The sequence below is a fragment of the Biomphalaria glabrata genome, chromosome 7, assembly GCF_947242115.1.
Source record: "Biomphalaria glabrata chromosome 7, xgBioGlab47.1, whole genome shotgun sequence".
In the NCBI taxonomy this organism is placed as follows: Eukaryota; Metazoa; Mollusca; class Gastropoda; family Planorbidae; genus Biomphalaria; species Biomphalaria glabrata.
Genome location: NC_074717.1, coordinates 42,948,925 through 42,960,153, shown reverse-complemented (window position 1 = coordinate 42,960,153; position 11,229 = coordinate 42,948,925). Strand labels below are relative to the sequence as shown.

The 11,229-nt window shown below is 37.7% G+C and overlaps 1 protein-coding gene across 2 annotated transcripts in view; it reads left to right on the top strand.

Moving 5' to 3' along the window:
• Positions 1-230: 230 nt before the first annotated feature.
• Positions 231-11,229, top strand: part of LOC106052220 (uncharacterized) — a 134,310-nt gene continuing 123,311 nt past the window's right edge. For both annotated transcript variants that reach the window (XM_056037061.1, XM_056037062.1), the window contains exon 1: positions 231-472. The gene's annotated coding sequence lies outside the window, so the exon portion shown is untranslated. The remainder of the gene's footprint in view (positions 473-11,229) is intronic.

Here is an 11,229-nt window from a genome sequence, read left to right as displayed (position 1 = left end):
TTCAAAACTCTGTATATGGAAGCGTCACTCAGCGACTAACATAGCGCAGGCAAATTTGTCAAACGGCTAATTTCAGCTTTAGTTTAAATACTCCTAGCGTAGCAGTAGCTAAGCCCTAGTTCAGAGATGTGGAGCCCCCCAAGAAAGTGTTGATTTGAACCGAAGTTCCCACTCAGGTAAAACTTGTATTCCCCCCCCCCCCCCCCCACTCCTCCCTCCTAGTGTCAAAACTTGTTTGACTCAACTTGTTCTAAGTCCCCCTTAAACCAATCCGATATCCCTCTTTGTGTTAGCTGTAGATCTAATAAACGGCGCTGTAGTTTGCCATTTATAAAATTCATTTGGATATAGACTTCCTGTGTTACAGACTGAAGTATATCCACTTGTTGCAGTGTTCTAAGACGTGTTTATTTGTTTGTTGTCGCTGGAAGGATTTTTACCTTCGTGTTGGGACTTAAAATTACGTTACACGGTAAGTAAATAAAACATTTCGATTTTAGATCTACATAACATATCGTTTGAGAGAGTTATTTAGATCTATAGACATATCTAGGCTGTACATTAGAACAAGTTATTTAGATCTATATCTAGGCTGTACATTAGGGCAAGTTATTTAGATATAGATCTAGATCTAGGCTGTACATTAGGGCAAGTTATTTAGATCTATATCTAGGCTGTACATTAGAGCAAGTTATTTAGATCTATATCTAGGCTGTACATTAGAACAAGTTATTTAGATCTATATCTAGGCTGTACATTAGGGCAAGTTATTTAGATATAGATCTATATCTAGGCTGTACATTAGAACAAGTTATTTAGATCTATATCTAGGCTGTACATTAGGGCAAGTTATTTAGATATAGATCTATATCTAGGCTGTACATTAGGGCAAGCTATTTAGATCTATATCTAGGCTGTACATTAGAGCAAGTTATTTAGATCTATATCTAGGCTGTACATTAGGGCAAGTTATTTAGATATAGATAGATCTATATCTAGGCTGTACATTAGGGCAAGCTATTTAGATCTATATCTAGGCTGCACATTAGGGCAAGTTATTTAGATCTATATCTAGGCTGTACATTAGGGCAAGCTATTTAGATCTATATCTAGGCTGCTCATTAGGGCAAGCTATTTAGATCTATATCTAGGCTGTACATTAGGGCAAGTTATTTAGATCTATATCTAGTCTGTACATTAGGGCAAGTTATTTAGATCTATATCTAGGCTGCACATTAGGGCAAGTTATTTAGATCTATATCTAGGCTGTACATTAGGGCAAGCTATTTAGATCTATATCTAGGCTGCACATTATGGCAAGTTATTGAGATTTATATCTAGGCTGTACATTATGGCAAGTTATTTAGATCTATATCTAGTCTGTACATTAGGGCAAGTTATTTAGATCTATATCTAGGATGCACATTAGGGCAAGTTATTTAGATCTATATCTAGGCTGTACATTAGGGCAAGCTATTTAGATCTATATCTAGGCTGCACATTAGGGCAAGCTATTTAGATCTATATCTAGGCTGTACATTAGGGCAAGCTATTTAGATCTATATCTAGGCTGCACATTATGGCAAGTTATTGAGATCTATATCTAGGCTGTACATTATGGCAAGTTATTTAGATCTATATCTAGTCTGTACATTAGGGCAAGTTATTTAGATCTATATCTAGGCTGCACATTAGGGCAAGTTATTTAGATCTATATCTAGGCTGCACATTAGGGCAAGTTATTTAGATCTATATCTAGGCTGTACATTAGGGCAAGTTATTTAGATCTATATCTAGGCTGTACATTAGAACAAGTTATTTAGATTTTAGATCTAATCTAGAAACAAAACAAAGGATAATTACGTGAATGTCGACGAAAGGCACAGTTGTGGAATCAGAGGTTCGTGCCCTGGTCAACACTGTCCTTTACTTCGCTTGATCTAATTGACTATCATCTCTCATTAAAATGATCTATATCTAGGCTGCACATTAGGGCAAGCTATTTAGATCTATATCTAGGCTGTACATTAGGGCAAGCTATTTAGATCTAGATCTAGGCTGCACATTATGGCAAGTTATTGAGATCTATATCTAGGCTGTACATTATGGCAAGTTATTTAGATCTATATCTAGTCTGTACATTAGGGCAAGTTATTTAGATCTATATCTAGGCTGCACATTAGGGCAAGTTATTTAGATCTATATCTAGGCTGCACATTAGGGCAAGTTATTTAGATCTATATCTAGGCTGTACATTAGGGCAAGTTATTAAGCTTTTAGATCTAATCTAGAAACAAAACAAAGGATAATTACGTGAATGTCGACGAAAGGCACTGTTGTGGAATCAGAGGTTCGGGGTTCGTGCCCTGGTCAACACTGTCCTTTACTTCGCTTGATCTAATTGACTATCATCTCTCATTAAAATGTGGTTCCTGGTACTGCCTTTATATCTGTGATATGCATGCTTCGTTCATTGTTTCATCCCTTAGCTTCACACTTTGTATTTCTGTTCACTAGAGACGTAAACTCTGCTAAGTCATTGGTTTTACTGATTCAGATCAAGTCTTGACGTTAGAGCTCAGGTCTAGAATCTTTATGTTAAAGCAAGCTATTTATATATAAGAGCGAGTTATTTCAGGTTATGGGTTCACAAAATATGTGTTGACAAAACTGGATAAGATAAGATAAGATAACTTTTATTGATCCAATCAAATGGAAATTCGGTTTGACTACAATTGACAACCTCAGCGTAACTACTGTACAATAACAACATAGATGCACATACGAACGACATTCACACACGAAAAACACAGACACTCATAACCAGCGCTTTATAAATAGACTTCTATGTACTTCTCGATGACGACAGAATGTTAATTTTTAATGTTGGTCATCCAGGGTCTATTACTACTGATTATTACATTATTACATATTATTATTACTATAAATTAAAAGAGTGAAGAATGTTGGATCTAAACTCTAGATATAAGTTGTAGATCTAAATTGATATATATCTAAATCTATATATATATATAAGCGTTGAGAATGAGATAGAACATTTTGCGAAAGGATTGTCAATTAGATCTAGATTTATGACTTTTAGAGAGATCTTTACTAGTTGTGTCAAAGAAAAGGTCTAACAAACCAACAAACAAACCAAACAAAGACACAATTCTATGTTTCGGTGTGACATTCTTTATTTTTACTTAGCACTTTGAAACCAAACACACACACACACACACTTTGAACCCTCGACCGTCGATAAATCCGAACGACAGTCCAGCGAGCAAACCGCACGACCAGGCAGCCATCAGTTGACTTGTTATAGACAAATAACTTGTTATAGACAAATAACTTGTTAGAGGCAAATGACTTGTAGACAGAAGACTTGTTATACCAGATGACTTGTTATAGACAGATGACTTGTTATAGACAGATGACTTGTTATAGACAAATAACTTGTTAGAGGCAAATGGCTTGTTGTAGACAGAAGACTTGTTATACCAGATGGCTTGTTATAGACAGATGACTTGTTATAGACAAATAACTTGTTAGAGGCAAATAACTTGTTAGAGGCAAATGGCTTGTTGTAGACAGAAGACTTGTTATAGAGAGATGACTTGTTATAGACAGATGACTTGTTATAGACAGATGACGTTATAAACGGATGGATTGTTATAACCATGCAGTGGCGGAATTGACGTATGGGCGGTTCGGGAAAATTCCTTGTGGGCTGGCACCTAATGGGCATGTAGGACCGCTACTGAATGGGCCGCTTGGAATGCCAGTAGGGCTTTATTATACTATTATATATTATATTATATATATACTAAGATCACATTGTTAAGTATATTATAATATTTCAGCAGACACAAGAGTGAAAGCCTAGGCATACAAAAAGGCTTCACACAAATATAAAACCATTTAGTTCTCAACCTATGGGTCGAGACCCATTTGCCAGGGGTCGCCTAGGACCATCCGAAAATGTGTTTTTTTTTTAAACTATTTTTCATTGGAAATTTTACTATTGTCATACGATTTGTTAAGTTCTGTAACAAGCACGTTTGTACCAGAGATGGTCGAGAAGCTAAGTGCGAGCTTGGCTTGGCTTGGCTACCTAGAAGGGGGCTCGAGGTTCGACACCCGACTGGGGCAGAGTTGTGTTTACTGAGCGCCTAAAGGCAGCACGGAAAACCAACTCCTAGATACCCCCTCCCCCCCACTAGTCCACAAATGAGATTGGACCGAAGCGCTCTAAGCATGCTATAAGCATGAAAGTAGCTCTATATAAAAGCTATAAATTTAAATATATATATTAAAGATAAACTTAAAAAAAAAGTTTCAGCACACATTTATTTTACACTAAATAAAATTACATAGCCTAAAGCTTTTACTATGTAAATACAAATAGGAATAGCCTACATCATGGATGTCATATATATACATTTAAAATTTGATTATAATTTTTTAACATTAGCAAGATCACATTTAGGGCCTACTTAGACCTATGAACGAAATAAATTTTACGGTTAGGGGTCACCGCCTAGTGGAAAATCGAATTAGGAGGTCGCCGAGCTTAAAAAGGTTGAGAACCGCCGATTTAGACAGTATTTGTTTTTATAAACATTTTATTTAATTCCACTGTGTAGTTGACAAAATCAGTATGACGACACACAAACATGATCTCAAAATGGTGAGAAAGTTTGATCTGGAAGTTGTATTTTCTCAAGAAAAGGACACATTTTCAGTTTTATGTGTATTTTCAAGCTTTACAGATAAGGGCAGGTAATTATAGATATCATATAAGACGCTATTGTTGGTCCTTACTGCAGGGTAATTCGAGGTCGGACCTTTTGACACCCAGTCTGCCCCTGGTTTCAATATTAGTTCATCCTAGACCTAGTGTCTTCTTTCCACAGGTTGGGAAAACTTCGAATTGGGCCTGGTGCTATATTTAGATCTATAAGATTCTATATTTAGTAACCCTTCTGCTTTCTGATATGTATCACAACGAATGACAGATGCCAAAGCAGTGGCGTAGTTAGGGTGGGGGGAGGTGGGGGGGGGGAGAATTTGAAAATCCCCCAGGGTTCCCAAATGAGTGTTTTTTACATTAAAAATTAAATATTACGCAAAATGCAGGGGGGGGGGAGGGGCCGAAGAGGGCAAGCCTTCCCGGGCCCCCAAAAGATGGAGGATTCCTAACTATACCCCTGTGCCAGAGACTATTTTATTTACCCGAACCTAACCTCCCCCCCCTTCCTTTTTCTCATCTATCTAAAGAAAATTTCTTTTTTTCTGAGGGGAAATTACTAAAAAAAAATAATCTATGATTGTATCAAAGAATCAGTTCAGAATATAGATCTAGAATATATGAAATCTAAAGTTAGTAAATTGTTAGTTGGTTATCTTACCAGTTCATCATGTCGTTATGTGAGCTGAAGTCTGCTGGAGAAATAGGAGACGCACCTATCATCAAATGGCTTAGAATCATAAAAGAAATTGTAGCAAGCACTTTTGTAGATTTATTTATATCTCGCTGAGATCTTCCTGCTTCAAATACGTGAAGAACTTTTTTTTTTTCATTTAGGGATAAGTGATATCTTATCTTTATATCTAATCTTTATATCTGTCTTTATATCTTCGTTTACTGATTTAATATGGTTCTCGTCTTGTCTAGAGCTACACCAAGTCTTTATCCTAATCACTTATAATACGGGAGGCGCGGTAAAGCGCTTGGCTTCCAAACCGGGGACCGGGGTTCGAATCCTGGTGAAGACTGGGATTTTTAATTTCGAGATATTCGGGCGCCTCTGAGTCCAGCCAGCTCTAATGGGTACCTGACATTAGTTAGGGTAAGTAAAGTAAAGGCGGTTGGTCGTTGTGCTGGCCACATGACACCCTTGTTAACCGTAGGCCACAGAAACAGATGAATTTTACATCATCTGCTCTATAGACCACAAGGTCTGAAAAGGGAACTTTACTTTTTTTTTTACTACTTATTCTACGCGATTAATTATATTTGCAGTCGAGAGGCGGACTGGGCCCCATAGCCTTGGTAGGCAGCCAGTCTAGTAGATGGAAACTCCAAAATAAAGCCTACAGCCAGGCGGCGCAGACCAAAACCACTCTTTAGGCCAGATGCTAACCACAGTGGCTCAGTAGTCTGCGCAATCCACATTCCACTATAAAAAAAATACCTAGCTCATGGTGGGTGCCCTGCAGTGTACCACGTTATGGCATTGCCGTTATAAAATTAAGGATACATTTGGATTTTGTGGCTTCAGTTGTGATAGTTTACATTAACTCTTTCTCTCCGTAATTATTTATCACATTCTGGTGGAATCAACGTTGGTATCGTCAGTTAGGAGAGAAAGAGTTAAAATTTTCGACCTCACATTTTCCGAAGTGTGTTAAGAGTAGAACTATTTGCTAAGCAGGTCTTTCCAGTCCCGTTACACCAGTGATTCCCAAAGTGGTCCATATAGACCCCCAGGGGTCTACGAGAACTTCCAAGGGGTCTACGAAAGTTAAAAAAGGAATTGGGGGTCTATGAGATGTGCACGGGGGTCTACGATAGTTAATCTCAATTCAGCATGTCCTGACTTTAATTTTGACAATTAGAATTTTTTCATACAAACATTTACATTTGTACCTTAGAAAATCTTTAAAATTTTTACCCTGCTGATTGAATGAAAATTTTTTAATTTTATTTAATAACTATATTTAAAAAGTGTAGTTTTGTCTAGTAATAACTTTAACAAAAGAAATGTAGACTGTGCAGCCTTAAGTATTTGAAATTCAACTTCAATACTTCCTTGTCAAACAAGTGAGTGTTAATGTGCCCTTTTTTATGATACTATGAAACCTGATAAATAGATAAAGGTTTGCAAAACTTTCAAACACTCAAAGGTAAAGTTCAGTATACACCCACAAAATCTCTCTTTGATCTGATATTGAAGGAAGATGATTAGTGAGCGTTTTACTATATCTCTTTACTTATAGTAAAACACTGTACAATACATACAATAGGCAAATTGTTGATTTTACCAGCTGTTGAAAAAATTGTAAGAAAATCTTTCACAAAAATGTATTTCATTAAAAGAATTTCATGTCTTGTTTTGGGTCTCTTGATTTTGAAGAAATTGTCGGCATTCTCAGGTGTCACTCCGAAAGGGCAAATTTCAATGGTCCCAATGTTGAGCTTCCGGAACATTTGTTTTCTCATTATGATGTGTACGGTTCTGATGTGAAAAATTAGAAGTTGTCCTATCGGGACAGTTTATAGCAGGTGTCATCTTTCTTGTAAATCGAATGAGAGCTTGTCCATTTCTCGTTTTTACAATTCACTATTTGTTTCTTCATTCCTTCCTGATAGAGTGCGATGTTCAAGTGTGTATTTGTTTTTTCACATTTGGCAAGTGTGTCAGCCTTCTATTTCCAACTATTGCAACATTAGAGAACTGTGTTCTTACTATTGTTGTTTAGCTTTGCAAGGTCACACAATTTGTTTTGTACAAAATTTTTTGGATATTCCTTCAGATTATGTGGATAATTACATCCTAGCCCAAACCTCCCGACGGGAGATGCGAGCAGGCAAAGTGACCACCGAACGTCAGTCCAGGTTGTTTTATTTAGGAAGCATCAGAGTTTTTCAAGCTTTGAAGGAATATTTTTATATTGGTTACGAAAACAAAATTTTTTTGGTGAATTTGACTGATTCGCTAGCAAGGTAGCTGTTAGCTCCAGTGCTCCTATTTCTTCTCTGTGGTTGTCATAGAGCTCATTAGTTACAATGAACTTAATTTTATTTTTTAATTATTTTTTCTCCATGAGGCCATTCAATGAGTATTCCAGCTCCTCCGATTGTGGTGGCTTTCTGAGAACAATCCATGCAAACTCTGAAGCTCTGTTTGAATGTAGTCAAATTTTTCTTTCTTCTTATGTAAGTCTGTGCAAACGACATATTTCTGTAGACAGCTGGCTGAGTCAACCTTGTCTAGTAATGATGTATTTTTTTAATTCAAATTATTGTGGCTCAAGAAATTCACGAAAAACTGCTCCTTGTGAAAATTTTTACTATGATGCCTAAAAGGGCACATTAATATTTAATGTTTTGAAGAATTGCTTCATAAAACAACAAATCCCTACATGAAAAATAATTTCCGTAGCAATGGATGGTGATCTTGCAAACCATTAAAACAAAAAGTTTTCAATGTGTTTAGTGATTGTATGCTATACGTATTAACTGTTATATAATAGGTTTAAATTTGAATTTTGAAAATAAATTTATTTAAAAAATAGATTCAACTTAAAATGTAGTTTTAATTTACCTTTTCACTCCTCGTGTCACTGGTTAGAAATTATTTTAAACAAAATGTGTAATTTGAAATTGCTGAATTTTACAAAAATTCAATATAACTTACGCAGGGGGTCTACGAAAAACCAGAAAGCATGGAAAGGGGTCTACGAGACAAAAAAGTTTGGGAACCACTGCGTTACACTGTTCTGCCTCATCGTGGCACCAGGGTGGAAAGTGGTCAGGCTAAATGAATGGCGAAACAAAACCCCCAGTGAGAGTGTCCAAAGGTAGGCGAGAGCTAACTTATTGCACGTCGTGGGGTTGAAATAGAGCTCTCATGGTCCTTTTCGATAATCCATGCGCCATTCCTCAAGGGACCATTACATTAATGGCGAGTTCCCCCATGGTTAGCTTGGTACATCATAGGAAAATGGCGGAGCTTCCGGTGCACTCGGCCTTCGGCCGTGTCTAGCCCATGCGTTGGGGGCCAGATGCATTGGAAATAGCAATGCCCTACATAGGCATCGACTTGGGTCTCTTCCAGACAGAACTGTGTGTTCACACAGGTTTTTTTTTTTTTTTTTTTTACTGTTTGACGCTCAAACAGGTTGTTTTTTTTCAAACTTAGAGCTCGAAGAGCCTTCGGCTTAGCTCTTAAAATGATCAAACGGTCTTTCCAGCGGTATCTGTTTACTGCAATATGGCTGCCAATCTTAGCCATTTTAGCCACAGGTAAGTAGCTGGGAGCGGGTGGCCTCTGAAAGAGAGCCCTCACAAAGGCCGCGGATACCATATTTGGAGACCCAATAAAAAGTCCTTTTTTAAGACATGCGCAGAAGACGAAAAGAAAAATTAGATAGACCGCCGGCGGACAACGGCTTTGTCTACATAAGTTGCGGAAAAATATGTAGGTCATAACTGGGCCTGGGTAATCAGGTAGAACAGTTTACGTATCTTTATCTTTGGAATTGAAGGCATTGCCATTCTGCTGTCATTCTTAGCGTATTTTCCGATCTACATCGTTACATTTTGCTGTTGCTCTGCCAATGACTGGTACAGTTTCTTGTAGGAAGGTCTTCCAAGTGCTAACGATCTTGGCCCATGTTCGTACAATCAAGAGTTTGCGAGTTGTTTTTTATCTTCTGATAGACATGAGGCCTACATGAAGCCCATTACATGTAACTTGCCTATTCTGATTCGAGCTTCTACATTTGTGATGTGTTTGTACGAGCGAATCTGAACAGAATTGAAAAACAAACTGTACACGAACGTTGCATTATTATATCAACTGTGGGACAATCTCATGTGTTTTCATTTCTCTACCTCTCCCCCTTCTCTGTACTCTTTTCCTATTTCAACTCTCCCCCTCTTTCTCTCTCTCTCTTTCTCTCTGTCTAGCTCTTCCACCTCTTTTCATCCTCTTAGTGTTCAGAATCCCACTTATCTTAATGTTCTAGTCTAACCTAGTTAAACAACAACAAAAAAGCTTTGTAACAAAATATTTATTTGTTATGAAACCATAAAAATTGTTTTCTAATATATAAATTTAAACAAAAAAAAGATAGACCAGGGGTTCTTAAATTTTGCTCGCAAAAAATTTGACTCGATAAAAATGTAATCAATACCATATTTTGTGATAATGTATCTTTATACATTTACAATGGCTAGATAGAGTTGCAGTCCGAAATAACGTTTGTCTAACTGCAGTCCAAGTTTGTTACATAAGTAATCAATAGTATTATTAAAGGTATTAGTAATACGTATTTTAATAACTTTTATAAACCGCATCTTTCATGCTTATAGTATACTCAGTGCGATGTGGTCCGATCTCTTTTGTTGACCAGTAGGGAGAGGGGTCATTTGGGTGATTTTCGTGATGTCTTAAGGAGCTCAGCAGACACAGCTCTGCTCCAGTCCGGATTAGAACTCAAGCCCCCTTGTTAAGTGTCCAAGCGGTTTTGGCCTCTCAGCCACAAAGGCCACAGCATCACAGAATATACAAAGTAAAAAAAAAAAGGTACAGTTTTCATTTTAGATCTTCTGGAGCGGAAGACAGGGATATAACACTTCTGTCTGCTTCTATGCCTGGCTAATACTTCTACCTGCTTCTATGCCTGGCTAATACTTCTACCTGCTTCTATGCCTGGCTAATACTTCTACCTGCTTCTATGCCTGGCTAATACTTCTACCTGCTTCTATGCCTGGCTAATACTTCTACCTGCTTCTATGCCTGGCTAATACTTCTACCTGCTTCTATGCCTGGCTAATACTTCTACCTGCTTCTATGCCTGGCTAATACTTCTACCTGCTTCTATGCCTGGCTAATACTTCTACCTGCTTCTATGCCTGGCTAATACTTCTACCTGCTTCTATGCCTGGCTAATATTTCTACCTGCTTCTATGCCTGGCTAATACTTCTACCTGCTTCTATGCCTGGCTAATACTTCTACCTGCTTCTATGCCTGGCTAATACTTCTACCTGCTTCTATGCCTGGCTAATACTTCTACCTGCTTCTATGCCTGGCTAATACTTCTACCTGCTTCTATGCCTGGCGGCTAGACGAAGAAAAACATTTTACACACCTTTACATCTCCGGGACTCGAACTCGTGACCCCTCGTTCGGAAGCCAAGCGCTTTACCATTCAGCTTCAGTGACTGGGTGCTAGGTGCGGCAGAGTTACCGATGTGTATATACATATACATCTTCTATACAGTCGTTCACCCCCTGCAGCAGTAAATTTCTGTTTTATTATATAGAGAAGTGTTTGAGCGAAATGTCAGTAACTGATGGACCATGGTTATGTCTTGGCGAAATATGTCGGACGCAGCTGGGACTGCGTAGCCACTTGGAATACTGCACTCCTGACTAATCTTTGGACTCGAAGGAAAGCTTGATTATTAGTAGTATATAGTTTATGTGTAAGCA